The 19,639-nt window shown below is 40.1% G+C and overlaps 1 long non-coding RNA gene across 2 annotated transcripts in view; it reads right to left on the bottom strand.

The window, feature by feature from the left end:
• LOC134761647 (uncharacterized) overlaps positions 1–19,639 on the bottom strand; it is a 350,936-nt gene that overhangs the window by 123,296 nt on the left and 208,001 nt on the right. The gene's annotated exons all lie outside the window — the stretch shown is intronic.

The following is a 19,639-nucleotide window of genomic DNA, read 5'->3' as shown; positions in this document are numbered from 1 at the left end:
GAGGTATCTGACGCATAATTTATGCCCTAGAGACAAAAACATTGGCTGCCAAGATGCATAAAACTAGTGGCCCAGTTGTGAGGATGAATTAAGAATGGACATCATTTTATTTCATTTTAATTAGTTTTGTTTAATTCTAGTTTCAGTTTTGATGATATTTTGCCAGCCTTTCCAATTTTTTTCTTTGATAACAACATAATTCAGGGAGAAAGTACAAATTTGCCACAGGTTGAACACTTAATTTGTGTTCCTTAAAAAATAATGCTGTGCTTAGTTTATTGCCAGGAAACTTCTTGCTTGATGTTTTGGTCTGTTTCGTTTTTAATGTTTTAAACAAAGAATCTTCTCACCTTTACTTCAGAATTTCTTCCAAAGATACACATGCATTTCTAGGAAGAGGAAACAAAGAGTTGTAAGACATCTATCATCGTAAAAAATTAATCACTTGACTCATTCCCTGTCCTGCTTGTTTCCGTTAGTGTTTTCAGCTTCCCAAGACCATACTGTTCTACATCTGTATGTAAGAGCTCTGGTGTATCTAGAATTTGTAAGCTGTCCAGCAAAAATGAAAGGGGGTCTCTCCATTTACTTTTCAATGATTAAAAAAAAGAGAGAAAACAATCAATTTGATATAACTCTCTCTTTTACTCTAATCTTATTCTCTGCCTTGTGTTAATTTCCAGCAAGGCCCTAAACAATCGATCTTTAGCAAGTGAATACATTGTTCCCTAAATGGTTTCAGTTACACAGGTTAGCTCTGTTGGGGGTTGCACTCACTGTGATGTTCTAAGGAGACTAGATGGTTTCAGAGAAGATAAAATATTCGGTAGCACTGAAACAGGTCGAATATAATCCTACGTAATATTCTGGTGCTGTGTTATGGATTTGCAACAGGTGAATTCAGACAAACTGGAAGTACATTTCCCAGAATTCCTTTATCTGCAGAGTTCTGGGTTCGGGATGGAGCATAAGAGAATTTGCACAAGATTTGAAAGGTAAAAGTGAAGTAGCAGCCATACTCTTTGCATGCTATAAAGGTCCACAAGGGCGCCAGGCTGTGCTTCAGACAGCACACATGGTTGTCGCAGTGCCAGCTCAACTGGTTGGCTGGGGTAGAAGCCTAGTGCCACTCCTCAGCAACTTCCCACTCCCTTCCTTCAGCTTATCCCACCCATGGCAGCAGCGGATTTAGCTCCATGAGGAAAGGCTCCAGTTTCTCCAGCAAATCGATTCCATAATCAAAGATGGAGGCTAACAGGTGGTAAGAGGAGCTAATGGGTCCCAGTTGGTCCTTGTGGGAACCAGCTCAGCCTCAAGAGTTCCAGATTGTTTGAACCCCTCTCTATTTCACACCCTCTTTTCTCCCAACTGCCTGCCCCGTGGACTTAAGGCTCCAGCACCAGATAGTGAAGGAACAGCCCCACATGGACTGCTTCACTTGTCTCAGTCCACCTTCACGCATCTCAGTCCGCTTAGGCTCCTATAAAAAATAACACAGACTGGGTGGCTTAAACAACACTTACTGGATCACAGTTCTGAAGGTTGAAATATCCATGATCAGAGTTCCTGCATGGTCTGGTTCTCGTGAGGACTCTTCCTGGCTTGCAGATTGGGGCCTTGCTGTATCCTCACATGGCATTAAGAGAGTTCTTGTCTCTTCATTCCCTTGTAAAGGCTCCAATTCCATCATGAGTTCCACCCCCATGACCTCATTCAAGCCCAGTTACCTCCCAAAGGCCCCACCTCCAAATACCACCACACTGGAGATTAGGGTTTCAACATATTGATTTGTGAACTGCAAACATTCAGTGTATAGCAACCAGCTCCCACTTGTAGTGGACCTGCTTTTCTGACCCAGGCTCTAAATGCTGCACACTGAAATTGCCTTCTTCATGACGGTTCTTACGTGCTGTTTACTTCACTCTTTCCCATATCTCTACCTCTCAGAATCTGATCTAAACTTACATGAAAAACTCAAAGCCTATCTTTTTCATGAAGCCTTCCCTGATATTTATGGTAAAAATTAACCACTTTCTCCTGCATGTCCCTAAGCACTTTAGTTATATCTCTCTTTGTGCACTTAATGCATCCTGCCTTGTATGGCAGTTCTGTGTATCTCTGTCTCCCCTTGTAAATTTCTTGAGGGCAGAAATGATGTCTCACTCATCTTTGTATCCCCAAAAGCAACTATCACAGTGCCCCATGCAGAACTGGAGTTCAATAAATGTCTGTTGACTTGAAGTCTGGTGCAGCTTGCTTTATCCTCTGGCACTGCATGGGTTGTCACCATGACTGTATCTAAAGGACAACTTTACCCTTCTGGGCTCTCTGCTCTTGTTTTATCTATTTTTATGATGTGTTTATACATAGTCCCTGCTTTATGCCAGAAGCCAAGCACTTTGGTGATACATTTTCAGTCAGGTTAAATGTTTGGCATTTTTTTTCAAGTGGAAAGGCCCTCACCGGATGTATTAAGAGTTTTCTTTTGGAACCTTATCATGAAAATAAATGGAGCAAATAACTGCATACAATAAGGCACTGCATAGTTAATGTAGCAAAGTATCCTGCACACAGCAAGCTCGTAGGAAACATAGGTTGAATGATGGAGGAAATAAATTGATGAATTTACTAATGAATGAAGAGCCTAACCAAGGGACAAAGCCATCAGGTATATTTATAGTACTGCCATTTTTAATGACATGATTTGAGACTCTTCCAAAGAAACATAGATAACTACCTACCTTCATGTAGTCCTACCAACAGGCACAGGATTTCTCTCCTCCAAATTGCAGTAGTTCATCATTCTTGCTTAGAGTTTGCTATAAGCTATAGTTTATAAAGAACTATAATTTATGGTTTATACAAGATAGGTCTTATCTACATTTCAAAAAATAGGGAACCACAACAATTCATGGAGCATAGTGTCAAAGGAAAGGAACTATTGTCAGAATAGATCTAGATCTATTTTTTTTGTCTGACATCTATGAAAGGGTGAATGCTAATGTATTAAATATTTTTCTAATATTGCTAAAAGAGAATTTTATAAAATTCTTTCAACTCCCATCTTGTATATGAGATTCTAGAAGTTGCTAAAAATTGCGCTAGAAAATGGGTACAGCTTTGTCTTGCAAGTTTTATGTTTCAAAACATTTTCCCCTCAAAGAAAGCTTTATTTCCAAGTCCTGAGGTGCCAGGTAAAAATCTAATGTAAAGTAAAAGTAATTATCTAATATCTCACTTAGTAAATCATCAGGATAAAACTTCTTTAGGAAAAAGCTAGCTCTTTTTGTTTGTGAGGAAAAAAGAAATAAAACAGACTCCGGGAAATTTTTCAAGTGATTTTAAAAAGCAAAACTTTTACTCTAATCATTTTCTTGTAAATAAATCTAAGAAAATAATAGTTTAGTTTAAAGTAAAAGTTTCCTGGTTCAATTTGCATCCACTTTTATGCATAACCTATCATGTTACCTCTCACAGTGTCTTTGGTTGCACTTTACGTATCTTAAGCTTATCCTGCTCAGTATAGTTATCTTCACAAAATTGCTTTGGTAACCCAGGAATTGCAACATTTCTGTTGCCTCATTATCTAACAATGTATCCAACCAATCAAAATTCAAGATGGTCAGAGAAGATCCTGCAAGTCATTCATCCAACAAATCTTCATTGAGCAGTAATGAAACATAGGCTCTGGTTTTCAATTTAGGACTGAGGACAGATGCACCCACATGAGTACAACACTTGTTACAGGTGCAACCATGGAACATCTCCACAGACACCAAGAGGTCAAGAAAGAAAATACAGAAAGGGTGGCTTCTTATACACCAATAACAGACAAACAGAGAGACAAATCATGAGTGAACTCCCATTCACAATTGCTTCAAAGAGAATAAAATACCTAGGAATCCAACTTACAAGGGATGTGAAGGACCTCTTCAAGGAGAACTACAAACCACTGCTCAAGGAAATAAAAGAGGATACAAACAAATGGAAGAACATTCCATGCTCATGGGTAGGAAGAATCAATATCGTGAAAATGCCCATACTGCCCAAGGTAATTTACAGGTTCAATGCCATCCTCATCAAGCTACCAATGACTTTCTTCACAGAACTGGAAAAAACTACTTTAAAGTTCATATGGAACCAGAAAACGGCCCGCATTGCCAAGTCAGTCCTAAGCCAAAAGAACAAAGCTGGAGACATCACGCTACCTGACTTCAAACTATACTACAAGGCTGCAATAACCAAAACAGCATGGTACTGGTACCAAAACAGAGATATAGACCAATGGAACAGAACAGAGCCCTCAGAAATAATGCCGTATATCTACAACCATCTGATCTTTGACAAACATGACAAAAACAAGCAATGGGGAAAGGATTCCCTATTTAATAAATGGTGCTGGGAAAACTGGCTAGCCATATGTAGAAAGCTGAAACTGTATCCCTTCCTTACACCTTATACAAAAATTAATTCAAGATGGATTAAAGACTTAAATGTTAGACCTAAAACCATAAAAACCCTAGAAGAAAACCTAGGCAATCCCATTCAGGACATAGGCATGGGCAAGGACTTCATGTCTAAAACACCAAAAGCAATGGCAACAAAAGCCAAAATTGACAAATGGGATCTAATTAAACTCAAGAGGTTCTGCACAGCAAAAGAAACTAGCATCAGAGTGAACAGGCAACCTACAAAATGGGAGAAAATTTTCGCAACCTACTCATCTGACAAACGGCTAATATCCAGAATCTACAATGAACTCATACAAATTTACAAGAAAAAAACAACCCCATCAAAAAGTGGGCGAAGGATATAAACAGACACTTCTCAAAAGAAGACATTTATGCAGCCAAAAAACACATGAAAAAATGCTCATCATCACTGGCCATCAGAGAAATGCAAATCAAAACCACAATGAGATACCATCTCACACCAGTTAGAATGGCGATCATTAAAAAGTCAGGAAACAATAGGTGCTGGAGAGGATGTGGAGAAATAGGAACACTTTTACACTGTTGGTGTAAACTAATTCAACCACTGTGGAAGTCGGTGTGGCGACTCCTCAGGGATCTAGAACTAGAAATACTATTTGACCCAGCCCTCCCATTACTGGGTATATACCCAAAGGATTATAAATCATGCTGCTATAAAGACACACGCACACGTATGTTTATTGTGGCACTATTCACAATAGCAAAGTCTTGGAACCAACCCAAATGTTCAACAATGATAGACTGGATTAAGAAAATGTGGCACATACACACCATGGAATACTATTGCAGCCATAAAAAAATGATGAGTTCATGTCCTTTGTAGGATGTAGTCCTGACATGAATGAAGCTGGAAACCATCATTCTCAGCAAACTATCGCAAGGACAAAAAACCAAACACCGCATGTTCTCACTCATAGGTGGGAATTGAACAATGAGAACACATGGACACAGGAAGGGGAACATCACACACCGGGGACTGTTGTGGGGTGGGGGGAGAGGGGAGGAATAGCATTAGGAGATATACCTAATGCTAAATGACGAGTTAATGGGTGCAGTGCAGCACACCGACATGGCACAGGTATACAGGTAACAAACCTGCACGTTGTGCACATGTACCCTAAAACTTAAAGTATAATAATAATAATAAAAAAAAGAAAGGGTGGCTTCTTTTTTTTTTTTTTTTTTTTTTGAGACAGAGTCTCACTCTGTCACCCAGGCTGGAGTGCAGTGGCAGGATCTCGGCTCAGTGCAACCTTGGCCTCCTGGGTTCAAGCAATTCTTCTGCCTCAGCCTCCTGAGTAGCTGGGACTACAGACGTGCACCACCACACCCAGCTAATTTTTGTATTTTTAGTAGAGACGGGGTTTCTCCATATTGGCCAGACTGGTCTCGAACTCCTGACCTTGTGATCAGCCTGCCTCAGCCTCCTTAAGTGGTGGGATTACAGGCGTGAGCCACTGCACCCGGCCAAGGGTGATTTCTAAATTACATCTTGAAATATTATCAGTGTTCATCAGGCAGAAAAAGGGTCTAGATAAGACAGAGGCATCTCACGCAAAGAAAGCAGAAGGAGCAAAGCATGAGATACGGAAGGCTTTGGTGCAATCAGAAAAACATCTGGTATGGCTGATGCTTGTCAGGGAGAAGGAAGAAAGTAAGGGATGCATTATGGGTTGAACTGCGCCTCACCAAAATTTACATGTTGGAGTCCTAACCCCATATCTCAAAATGTTACTGTATTTTGAAATTAGAGTCTTGAAAGAGGTAATTAAGGTAAAATGAGACTGTTAGATTGAGCAGTAATTCAACGGTACTGCTACCTTAGGAGAAGAAGAAATTGGGACACACAGAGATACCAGGGATGTGTGTGCACAGAGGAAAGGCCCAGTGAGGACAAAGAGAGAATGTGGTATTTACAAAACAAGGAGACAGGCTTCAGGAGAAACCAGCCCTACTGGCACCATGGTCTTGCACTTCCAGCCTCCAGAACTGTGAGGAAATAAATTTCTATTGTTTAAGCCACCCAGTCGGTAATGTTTTATTATGGAAGCTCTAGCAAAGTAATACAAGACGAAAGAGATGAGGGAGGCAGGGGTCTTCATGGGAGAACGTGTATGCCCTGAGAAGCTCACACATCCTGCAGGCTATGCAAATCCTTAAACAGTTAGACATAAGAAATTAGCAATACGTTAATAATATATTATACTTCATAAAAGTATCACTCTGACAACTGTGTACAAGGTAGAAGACACCAGCTGACTACAGGAAGAAAAACTAACTGTTGAATCAAGTAGCAATGAGAGGCTAACAGAGGCAGGCATGGAGGGGAGAAGAGTTCTGATGTGTGAGATGTTTCAGAGGCACACTCAGCCAAAGCTGGACCCAGAGGTGATGTCATGTTGTACAAATGAGAACGACAGCCCAGATCTGCTTCAATGCTGGGACCTACGATACAGGAACTCAATAAGCATTTATTTCTCAAATGAATGAAGACAAGCCAACTACCCACTTTCATGAGATGGACATCTGAGAATAAACCATACTACTCCAAACATCATAACATACATTCTACTATACTAAATGTGCAGAGAGTTGAGTGTTGACTATGAAACTATAGATATAAGATCCATCCATTCTCATATGATTACACACTGTCTTTCTATAACATGTGTTGATTGAATGCTCAATGGAGATACAATTATGTGCTAGCTTGGTTCAGGAGTGGTGTCATAAAGTAACGTAGACTAGGTTTGTGCTCTAAAAAATATTTCAAAAAATTCAGAGACCACAAAATATGTGTTCTTTGAATGTATGTAGAAAAACAGAATTTATTTCAAAATGTCAGAGGAGAGGTGCTGCTGGTGTGGCCCTGACATACCTTATTCTAAAGGGGTCATGTAGTCTTTGCTATTGTGAATAATGCCGCAATAAACACACGTGTGCATGTGTCTTTATAGCAGCATGATTTATAGTCCTTTGGGTATATACCCAGTAATGGGATGGCTGGGTCAAATGGAATTTCTAGTTCTAGATCCCTGAGGAATCGCCACACTGACTTCCACAAGGGTTGAACTAGTTTACAGTCCCACCAACAGTGTAAAAGTGTTCCTATTTCTCCACATCCTCTCCAGCACCTGTTGTTTCCTGACTTTTTAATGATTGCCATTCTAACTGGTGTGAGATGGTATCTCATTGTGGTTTTGGTTTGCATTTCTCTGCTGGCCAGTGATGGTGAGCATTTTTTCATGTGTTTTTTGGCTGCATAAATGTCTTCTTTTGAGAAGTGTCTGTTCATGTCCTTCGCCCACTTTTTGATGGGGTTGTTTGTTTTTTTCTTGTAAATTTGTTGGAGTTCATTGTAGATTCTGGATATTAGCCCTTTGTCAGATGAGTAGGTTGCGAAAATTTTCTCCCATTTTGTAGGTTGCCTGTTCACTCTGATGCTAGTTTCTTTTGCTGTGCAGAAGCTCTTGAGTTTAATTAGATCCCATTTGTCAATTTTGGCTTTTGTTGCCATTGCTTTTGGTGTTTTTGACATGAAGTCCTTGCCCATGCCTATGTCCTGAATGGTAATGCCTAGGTTTTCTTCTAGGGTTTTTATGGTTTTAGGTCTAACATTTAAGTCTTTAATCCATCTTGAATTGATTTTTGTATAAGGTGTAAGGAAGGGATCCAGTTTCAGCTTTCTACATATGGCTAGCCAGTTTTCCCAGCACCATTTATTAAATAGGGAATCCTTTCCCCATTTCTTGTTTTTGTCAGGTTTGTCAAAGATCAGATACTTGTTGATATGTGGCATTATTTCTGACGGCTCTGTTCTGTTCCATTGATCTATATCTCTGTTTTGGTACCAGTACCATGCTGTTTTGGTTACTGTAGCCTTGTAGTATAGTTTGAAGTCAGGTAGTGTGATGCCTCCAGCTTTGTTCTTTTGGCTTAGGATTGACTTGGCGATGCAGGCTCTTTTTTGGTTCCATATGAACTTTAAAGTAGTTTTTTCCAATTCTGTGAAGAAAGTCATTGGTAGCTTGATGGGGATGGCATTGAATCTGTAAATTACCTTGGGAAGGATGGCCATTTTCATGATATTGATTCTTCCTACCCATGAGCATGGAATGTTCTTCCATTTGTTTGTATCCTCTTTTATTTCCTTGAGCAGTGGTTTGTAGTTCTCCTTGAAGAGGTCTTTCACATCCCTTGTAAGTTGGATTCCTAGGTATTTTATTCTCTTTGAAGCAATTGTGAATGGGAGTTCACTCATGATTTGGCTCTCTGTTTGTCTGTTATTGATGTATAAGAATGCTTGTGATTTTTGCACATTGATTTTGTATCCTGAGACTTTGCTGAAGTTGCTTATCAGCTTAAGGAGATTTTGGGCTGAGACAATGGGGTTTTCTAGATATACTATCATGTCATCTGCAAACAGGGACAATTTGACTTCCTCTTTTCCTAATTGAATACCCTTGATTTCCTTCTCCTGCCTAATTGCCCTGGCCAGAACTTCCAACACTATGTTGAATAGAAGTGGTGAGAGAGGGCATCCCTGTCTTGTGCCAGTTTTCAAAGGGAATGCTTCCAGTTTTTGCCCATTCAGTATGATATTGGCTGTGGGTTTGTCATAAATAGCTCTTATTATTTTGAGATACGTCCCATCAATTCCTAATTTATTGAGAGTTTTTAGCATGAAGTGTTGTTGAATTTTGTCAAAGGCCTTTTCTGCATCTATTGAGATAATCATGTCGTTTTTGTCTTTCGTTCTGTTTATATGCTGGATTACATTTATTGATTTGCGTATATTGAACCAGCCTTGCATCCCAGGGATGAAGCCCACTTGATCATGGTGGATAAGCTTTTTGATGTGCTGCTGGATTCTGTTTGCCAGTATTTTATTGAGGATTTTTGTATCAATGTTCATCAAGGATATTGGTCTAAAATTCTCTTTTTTTGTTGTGTCTCTGCCAGGCTTTGGTATCAGGACTGGATTAAGAAAATGTGGCACATATACACCATGGAATACTATGCAGCCATAAAAAATGATGAGTTCACGTCCTTTGTAGGGACATGGATGAAATTGGAAATCATCATTCTCAGTAAACTATCGCAAGAACAAAAAACCAAACACCGCATATTCTCACTCATAGGTGGGAATTGAACAATGAGAACACATGGACACAGGAAGGGGAACATCACACTCTGGGGACTGTTGTGGGGTGGGGGGAGGGGGGAGGGATAGCATTGGGAGATATACCTAATGCTAGATGACGAGTTGGTGGGTGCAGCGCACCAGCATGGCACATGTATACATATGTAACTTACCTGCACATTGCGCACATGTACCATAAAACCTAAAGTAGTATAATAATAATAATAATAATCATAATAATAAAAGAAAAAAAAATAAAATAAAAATAAAGGGGTCATGTAGAAAAATTTCTGTGTGAAGGAAGAAGAAAGAAAAAGTTTAATCAAGGCAGTAGGAACTTAGTGAGCATTGAGGGATGGGTAGAGTTAGGTTTGTCTTCAAGATTTTTGCAAAAGCACAAGAGAAAAGTAAGAAAACAGTAATACAGAATACTGATCTGGCTAGTGTGGAAAGAAGTACTGATATCATCTAGGTTACCCATTTTAGTTTAGAGCACGGGTTGGCAAATTGTGGTCCATGGGCCAGATCCAATCCACTGCCTGTTTTTGTATTGCCCATGAGTAAAGAATGGTTCAAAAACATCAAAAGGAAAAAAAAAATCTTGATGTGTGAAAAGTACATGGAATCCAGTATTCGTTAGCCATAAATAAAGTTTTATGGGAATACAGTCATGGTCATTATGTTTCCATATTGTCTGTGGCTGCAAGGGCAGAACCGAGTAATTGTGACAGAGACTGTATGGCCCACAGAGCCAAAAAGATTTGCTATCTGGAACTTTACAGAAAAAGTTTTCTGACCTGTGGCTTAGAGGAGAGACGAAAAGGCCAAAGACCTAGATAGTTACTGTCGTTTTATGAATACTACAGTGATACAGAGGCGAGCTTCCTGCACACAGGACCATGTAAGTGTCTGTTAAATTAGCATCTTGTAATGTGTACTCCGTGGAAATTAAGTTCAAGGAATATTAAAAATCGTCACATGGCAAAAAGAGGTTCAAAACAGCCTAAGCAAATGATAACTTGGAGAGATGCTGAATGATATTTCAAGGCATTAATATGCCAATATGTTATGGGTCTATAAGGGAACGTCACACACCGGGGACTGTTGTGGAGTCGGGGGAGGGAGGAAGGATAGCATTAGGAGATATACCTAATGCTAAATGATGAGTTAATGGGTGCAGCACACCAACATGGCACATGTATACATATGTAACAAACATGCACGTTGTGCACATGTATCCTAAAACTTAAAGTATAATAATAATAAAATTAAAAAAATAAAAAAATAAAAAACATTTCTCAAACACCCTGGTATTTTTTTCTGCTCCATCTAATTCTCTAACATGGGACACTGAATGGCACTATTACGTAATAGAATCGTGGAGTGCTACATCAATTTGGTGAAGATGGTGACGATCAATAACATTTATTCAATACTCACTGAATTATTTGAAAATTTAACTACAAAGGCATGCAATATGTGATATTCTATTGGTAATTCATAATCTCAAAAGTTGCGTTCTGATATTATTGTTGCCAACACATACCATCTACTTCTTGGTGACCTGTAAGAATTAAATTCTTGGCAAGGAAACATAGCTTCTGAAGGAACGGAAAGTCTACTGGCATGAGTGCCACTGTTTAAAAAGACCAAAGGGGGTTTAATGTAGTAGAAAGCCAAGGTAGCCAGGTTATCAACCAGCACAGATTTCACTCAGAGCCTCTAATCGGCAGGACCACTTGGATAAACACACAGTCTGCAAGGGATAATCACTGCTTGGAAGATATGTTATACAAAATATGTTCTTTTTGTGTGAATACCACAAGGCACTGAATTGGCTCCTAGCAAGAACAATCATGGAGGCTGATAGAATTATCTCACCAATTTTTACTGTTTGGGAATATTCCTAAAATTTTAACTTCATTTCTTGATTTTATATCACTGGAAAGAAGTACTAACAAATCAGGACTGGGATAATAAAATATACTGCTGAAAGTAAGAAGAGAACTTCTATCAGTTTGTTGAATGGCATACCAGAGTATTTGGTGTTTTTTGTTTTGCTACATATTTTACCCAACAGTTGCAGTTTGCCTTCCCAAAGAAAATTCACATGCCCAGAAGGTACCAACCTCAACCTTTCTGTGAATGGTGGATTAAAGAGCACAAAAACAGGCTGGGCACGGTGGCTCACGCCTGTAATCCCAGCATTTTGGGAGGCCAAGGTGGGTGGATCACCTGATGTCAGGAATTAGAGACCAGCCTGGCCAAAACAATGAAACCCCGTCTCTACTAAAAATACAAAAATTAGCTGGGCATAGTGGCAGGCGCCTGTAATTCCCGCTACTCGGGAGGCTGAGGCAGGAGAATCGCTTGAACCCAAGAGCTGAGATCACACCATTGTACTCCAGCCTGGGCGACAAGAGTGAAACTCCATCTCAAAAAAAAACACAAGAATACACAAGAATACACAAACCTACTTTCTGCCCAATTGTCTGAGTATTATCTGTTATCATCATCATCATCAGAGAAATTTCTATTCAGGAAAGCTTTAATTTAAATTACCACAAGGCCCAGGCATCGTGGCTTACATCTGAAATCCCAGCAGTTTGGGAAGTTAAGACAGGAGGATCATTTGAGGACAGGAATTCTAGACCAGCTTGGCCAACATAGAAAGACCCTATATCTACGAAAAATACAACAATTAGCTGGACATGACGGTGCACACCTGTAATCCCAGCTATTTGGGAGGATTGTTTGAGCCCAGGAGGTTGAGGGTGCAGTGAGCCATGATCATGCCACTACACTCCAGCCTAGGTAACACAAGACCCCATCTCTAAATAAATACATAAATTACCATGAAGTCATAACCCTTAGTAATCTGTCCAGTAATTTCTGATGTTTATATATGTTAACTAACTTTCTAAAATATGGCAAAAGTTACTAAAAATGTGTCACCATAGCTGCTATCATTTTATTTTTTTAATATTAAATCCAAAGACTGGTTGCTAAGATCCTTAACAATAATGAACTTCAGTAAATTCTAGAAGAAAACAGAAGATGACAGATGTGGATTGGCCCTCATGCATCCTGATGGCTGCCTTCTGGCACAAACACTGATTTTTATTTGGCACTTAACTCACTATCAGCTTATAGGACCTGAATGTGACCCATGGGTGAACTAATCACTATGTTGTATTTTCCCTGGCCACAAATCAAGGTGGCTAGTAACTCAAGCTGGTCAAATCAGAGTGACGCTCAAGGGATGCTGCCAGAAAAGTTACTTGTTTGCCGCAGACTTAAATGTTGCTAACGCTCGTGCTGCTGCAGCCATCCTGCCACTATGAAAACACTGTCTAGGTTAAAGCCAGGCTAGGGGGCAGACACAGCTGTGAGGCGGGGGAATGTTGAGTACTGATGACATTATTCGAGGTCCTACACCAGATTATGGTTAAATCTAGTCCTATTTCAAACTTTTGAGTAATATTTCGTTTTTATTAAGCCACTTCGGGTAAATCACAAGGAAGTGTTTTAGCTGTTAAAGTAACCAAAAAAAATAAGCATCGGAGCCATGCTCCTAGGTCAGCTCAAATAAATCTAGTGTTTCATTAGGAGAAGGAAACAGACCACTGAGTCTGGAGTTTCTTCCTTCTGGCGGGTTCTTGGTCTCGCTGACTTCAAAAAGGACGCCACAGCCCTTCATGGTGAGTGTTACAGCTCTTAAAACTGGCACGGCCCCCAAGAGTAACCAGCAGCAAGATTCATCATGAAAAGCAAAAAAACACAGCTTCCACAGCATAGAAGGTGACCTGACCCAGTTGCAACTACTGGCTACCAGCCAGCTTTTATTCCCTTATTTGTCTCCACCCACATCCTGCTGATTGGTCCATTTTACAGAGAAATGATTGGTCCATTTTACAGAGCGCTGATTGGTCCATTTTACAGAGTGCCTATTGGTCCATTTTACAGAATGCTGATTGGTGGGTTTATAATCCTTTAGCTAGACACAGTGCGCTGATTGGTACGTTTTTACAGAGTGCTGATTGGGGCATTTACAATCCTTTACCTAGACACAGAGTGCTGATTGGTCCATTTTTAGAGTGCACTGATTGGCGCATTTATAATCCTTTAGCTAGACACAGGGAACTGATTGGTGCGTTTTTAGAGAATGCTGATTGGTGCATTTACAATCCTTTAGCTAGACACAGAGTGCTGATTGGTGCATTTTTACGGAGTGCTGATTGGTGCATTTATAATCCTCTAACTAGACACAGAGCACTGATTGGTGTGTTTACAATCCTTTAGCTAGACAGAAAAGTTCTCCGAGTCCCCACTCGACCCAGGAAGTCCAGCTGGCTTCACCTCTCACTACCACAAATAAAGAACTAGCATAAGCCAAACATTTTATATTTATTAAAACCTCTTTCCCTTCTGGGTTACAATATTAGTATTTTGCTCCTATTTCTGACCTTCAGAGTAATAATTATAGATCCAAGCTGCCCGGGGTTTGCCTGTATCCTCCCTAGATTATAACATTTTGTATTCCTTTATATTTAGATTTACTTTTTAGGCTAATCTTATGACACATAGTGACACTCAGAAGCTCAGTGTTTACTATTTGTCTTATAAAGAAATGAAAGCTCCATTCATATGCAACTGTTCCAACTGTGTCCAGGTATACTCATTCATGTAGTCAATAAACAGTGGGAAGCCTCTCTATTCTAGGCACTGTTGTCTGTACTGGAGACACAGCAGTGAGCAGATAGGCAGGCATGCCTTCTCTCGAGGAGATCATATGCTAGAGGAGAAAATGGATGATACACAAGAAAAACACATGAAATTTAAGTATGTTAGATAGTGAATTCCATGAAAGGGATCCCTGAGGTGGGTAGGGCCGTGGGTTACAACTTTACATAAAGGGGACTGGGGAAGCCTCATCAGGAAGGTGACATTTAAGTAGAGACCTTAATTAAGGAGGTCAGAAAGAAGAAACATTGTAAGCAGAGAGAGTAGCAGATGCAAAGGTCCTGTGGTGACAGCATGCCGTGGATACTGTGTGTGCTCTACAAACAGCAGGGAAGCTGCATCAGTGGACCAGACAGAATGAGGAGAGGGAACAGCAATAAGAGGTGAGATCAGAGAGTATACGGTGGAAAGTGAGTGGTGAAAGAAGGTAGCAGATCCAGTAAAGCCACACAGGCTACATGGATCCAGGCTCTTCGTTTGTCTGTTTCCTTAATGTGTAAAAAACATTGGAAGTTATAAGCCAAAGTGCCACAATCTAACTTACATTTTAACGGGCTTACTCTGGCAGTGTTAGAATAGACTTGAGGTCAAGATCAGAAGGGAGATCACACAAAAGAATATGACAATAATCACAGTAAGCAATTATAATGGCTTGGATGGAGGTGGCAGTGATAGAAAGGTTAAGGATTTATCAGATTCTAATAAAGACAGTGGATATCGACAACATATTCTGATGAAGTCCAGATGCCATAATGTAGATGGAACTTCATGATCCAAGTGCCCTGGTCACTCCTTTCTCTCATGCCATATTCCAGCCACCTTGACCTGCCTCCGTTTCCCCTGGTGCCCTGCCCTCTCGCCCTAGCAGATGCTAACCCGCTGTCACCCAGCAGGACTCAAGCTTGAATTCACCTCCTCCAAGGAATCTTCAAAGCCCTCATCACACTAGTTCTATGTTTATTTATCTATCCCCCACCACACCATTACACTTCTAGCTGCTTGAAATTCTACTCTGTGACTTGGTCAAGGTTACATCCTTGTGGTTTAAACAGTGTTTGCCATAAAATCGACACCATAAATCTCTGTTTAATGAATGAGTGAAATCCCATTTTTATTTCGTGCTTTTAAATTTACTTAATTGCTCTTTCCTCATTTGTAAAATTGGGTAATAACTTCCTTACTAATTTTGTTGATGTGAAGATGTTAAGTGTCCAAGATAGATACAGGCAGAGAAGAGGCACACAGACATTTCTATAGCTTAACTCACCGACTTTCAGTTTATACAACTAAGGAAGGCTGTCCTATTTTGGCTGACTTTCTCTGCCTTCTGAAAAAAATGTCTCCACTTTTTATTTAAAGTGCCACTTTACATTTTTGAATGCTTGCTTTACCTTTTAAAATGTTAGCCGAAGGATAGGGAAAAGACATTGGATTCAGTGAGAAACAAACAAAACTTTTGCAAGAGCTTGGCTAATTCAAACAAAAACAGTACTGTGAATCTCCCCAAAGGGAGACTGGGTGCTGACCTAATCTTGTTTGCTTTCCTATTCAGTATTCTTCCCTACCAGCCTCCCTGGGGGCCTTAAAAGGAATTACCAAACTGCACAAAGAACTGCCTTGATGGTCATGCTTACTTGGTGTTTCTGGTCTAATGGACGAGTGATGTTGAAATAACAGAAAAGTGCATTTTTTCATTTTTATTTTGATAGCTTAACATTTTTAGGAAGTTTGTCTTCCTCTCCAAAGAAGTATCACATAGAAACAGCAAACTGATTGCTTAGTAGGAAAAAAAATACCATCATACTCCCCGGGAGAAACTGAAATGATCATTAATTTAAGTAACTGTAGCCTCTGTTTGTTGGTATTTACTATATAGGCTAAACAGGCACTGGGATGAGTGAATATTCTCATTTACCACCCACTCCCCTAGAAGTCTGTGAAATGTGTACTGGTATTATCACCATTTTGCATGTATGTAATATGAAGCTTAAAGTGATATAGTAACTTGCCTAAGGTTACATAGCCTTCTAAGTGGCAGAACCTATAGACTAGTGACTCCATGATACACATTTCACTCAAGAAGTGCCTTTTCATTTGTATCTTCCCATTTTATGAATCTTATATCAAGGCTTTCCATATCATTCTTCAATTGCTGTGGTGGATCCTCAAGACAAAGCAAGAGGGAGAGAAAATCAGATAAGTCACCTTTTTAATTTTCCTTGTTCATCATGTAGACCATGCTAGAGGAATCTTCTTAAAACACTGCTTTCCTCTGACTCCTGCACTACACATAAAGCACTGATAACTCTCATTGCCAATAGAACATAGGTCATATTTCTTTGTCTGACATTCGAGGGTCTTCACCCTCTGCCCTGGTCTTCTTATCTGGTATTATTTGGGCCTTATACTCAAGGTCACAGCATGAGTTTCTGTACTGAAAGGCTGCTCAGCTATATGCAATGAGCCTGTTTTCAAAAGGCTTGAGCGCCAGTCCATCTGTCTGGTCTCCATTTTTTAAATATCCCTTGGGCTCTCCAATTCCATTCCCATTTCATCTCTCTTGAATGCCTCCCTCTATAATTTGCCTATTGAGATCCTATCATATTCGAATGACTGCTCAAGCTATTCATCTTTAATCATGTCTTTCCGAAGCAATTTCTCTTTTGTTCCACATTCGAAAAAAATTTACTTTGAACCATATATTCATGGCGATATTCCCATATTGATTTGAATAGTAACCTGCCTCATCTCTTTTATTGGATTTCAATCATCTTGAATATAGGAAATTGTAAGAGTCCAGGATAGGTTTGGTTATGGTGCAATAAAGAAATTTCTCAGTGAGTTACAATAGCAAATGTGTATTTCCATTTCATGCTCTGTGTCCATCAGCTGTGAACTTGGTTTCTGCAGCATCATCCTCCACCATGTGGGAAGTGGCCCATTAAAATGGCAAGGACAAGGACAGGTAAGGTAAACACTAGTTCTTAGGGCTTCTACCCAGAGGTAGCACATCACACACATCAAACCTACTTACATTTTATTATCCAAACCAAGTAATTGGTCAAGGACAACTTCAAGAAGAGTGGAGACATGCAAACATAGCATGGTCCTGGAAAGAGGACAAACAGGATATTTATAAAATTCCCTAATGGCTATCAAAGCCATCTTCACAGGCATCACAAGAACTAAGGCCTTTACCCACTTCTGCATTTCAGGCATGCCTCACCAAGACAAAGACTAAGACCATCTTCTTGTACTTCTCTACCATGGTCAGTGTATAGGGTAGGGGTGAATTGGCAAACACTCTTCCTGCTCTGGCTCCAAGTGTTTCCTAATCATGAAAGTACAAAGCCAGAAAGAACAGACAATCATGCCTGTACAACCTCAGATGCCCTTTGACCTTCACACACAATCAATACTGTCTTGCTAATAATTAAAAGGAGGGGCTGGCTGATGTCTCAGTTATTGACAGATCCAAAATCTCAGTCGCATACAAAAATAAGCAAGTTTTTTCTCACTCACACATCTTCAGGGTAGCTGGGATGTAGCTGAGCTAGGTCAGCCTCAGCTGGGTTGGGGTCCAGGCTTCAGATTGGGTCCAAGTTATTCTGTGTGTGTCTCTCTCATCCTCTTAGAAAAATTACTCAAGGTATCTTCTCGTGATAAAAGGCAGGAATACAAGAATGCAAGCCCAACTGGGCAAGCACAGGTTATGCCTCTGAACAAATTGTACCTGATAAGATCTATTTGACCAAAGTAAAACACACACTCAAGCCACAGACCAAGGGGTGGTAAAGAACACCTCGTCCACCATGAGACAAAGTCACAGGGGCAAGGAGAGAAATAGTATACTCCTTCCACCAATGAAGTAGGGAAAGAGGTAACATTTGTGTGCAAGAATCTATCTCCCCTATTTGATGTCAAAAGAGGGGGAAATACATGAATTTTATGATAACATTTTTTACACTCAAGCAATATTTTCTGCAGGACTTCTCTAAGTCAGAAAGATGGATGTGCACTTATCTAGAGAGTTACGTCTGAGCTGTGTATGTTAACTGACATCCAGAACTATGTTTTTTAAAATAAATTGCCTGTTCTTCCTCCACTGCAAATCACATAGAGAAAGCCCTGGACTGCTGGAAATTAGAAGGTGTCTAATGTGTTAGCATGTGGGGGGATGATTGGGACTCCATACCTATATTATTCGGAGCATTTGCGTCAGGTGTGATATGGCCAGTGCCAAGCTGTTGGCAGTAGCACCATTATCACACAGCTCCAGCAAAAGATTCCCAATGTAGGTGACGAGGTTCTTGTCCCCTTGTCAAGATTCAACAGGAATCTTGAAGGGAAACAGACTGAACTCCTAGACCTCTTGCTACTACCAGCAGATCAGGAAGGGGGTCTTAAGTATTTCCACCCTGAAGACACACTGGAATCATTCCCCAGTTGTATAAGGTGGTACATGCTTACATAATTAATTCGAAATTTGCAGGATATTAAATTTAAACTGACTAAAACATGACAAAAATATTTAGAAAAATAGAGGCCAGGAAGAGAGAGGAGAGATGTAATGCAAGAAAATATTAATGCAAATCAGACTGTAGAGTGGAGGTCAAGAAACGGGAATGAGAAGTAAATTGTTTAAAATAACCCATTTGGAGAACTCTTTTTTCTGCAGAAGGTCCAAGAAAATTAAGGCATTCAAAAGTTTCTGAGCATAGAGTTTACCTTATATTGAAAAACCACATAGACCTATGCAAGAGCAGTGGAACTACAGTTTCTGACTTGAATTCAGTTCTGCGGGTCTGAAACAAGAAGCTCTGGAGGGTCTAAGGGAAGCAGGTTAGAACAAAGAGCTGGGCTGGAAAACTTCACAGTGCTGCTTGTGGTAGTAAGCTCTATAATTTACCAATAAGAACATAATTTGTATCCCCCAAATTGTGTGCTCTGTGGTAAGGTAAACTATCATTTTCTAGTCTAAACAAATGGCTGCAATATTCTGGTGTGGATTCTGCCCCATGAAAAAAGGATGTGAACTATTTGTGTGGGACTGGGGCTGACCTTCCAGGGTTTGAAGAATGCATTCTCTCTTCAGCTTTTCACGGGTGGAAATGGAGAACACAAGTGACCACTGCTTGCCAATGTCCTGGTGGCCCCCACCACCATTTGCATTTAGCAACAGTGTGGTCCATCCCATCCCATCCCATTTGTGATGATGGAAATGTTCTATGTCTGTGCCACCAATAAAGGGGCCACTTGC

This window comes from Pongo abelii, chromosome 5 (genome assembly GCF_028885655.2).
Source record: "Pongo abelii isolate AG06213 chromosome 5, NHGRI_mPonAbe1-v2.0_pri, whole genome shotgun sequence".
NCBI lineage: Eukaryota > Metazoa > Chordata > Mammalia > Primates > Hominidae > Pongo > Pongo abelii.
The sequence above is the reverse complement of the archived record's forward strand: the minus strand, read 5'-3'. Positions and strand labels throughout refer to the sequence as shown.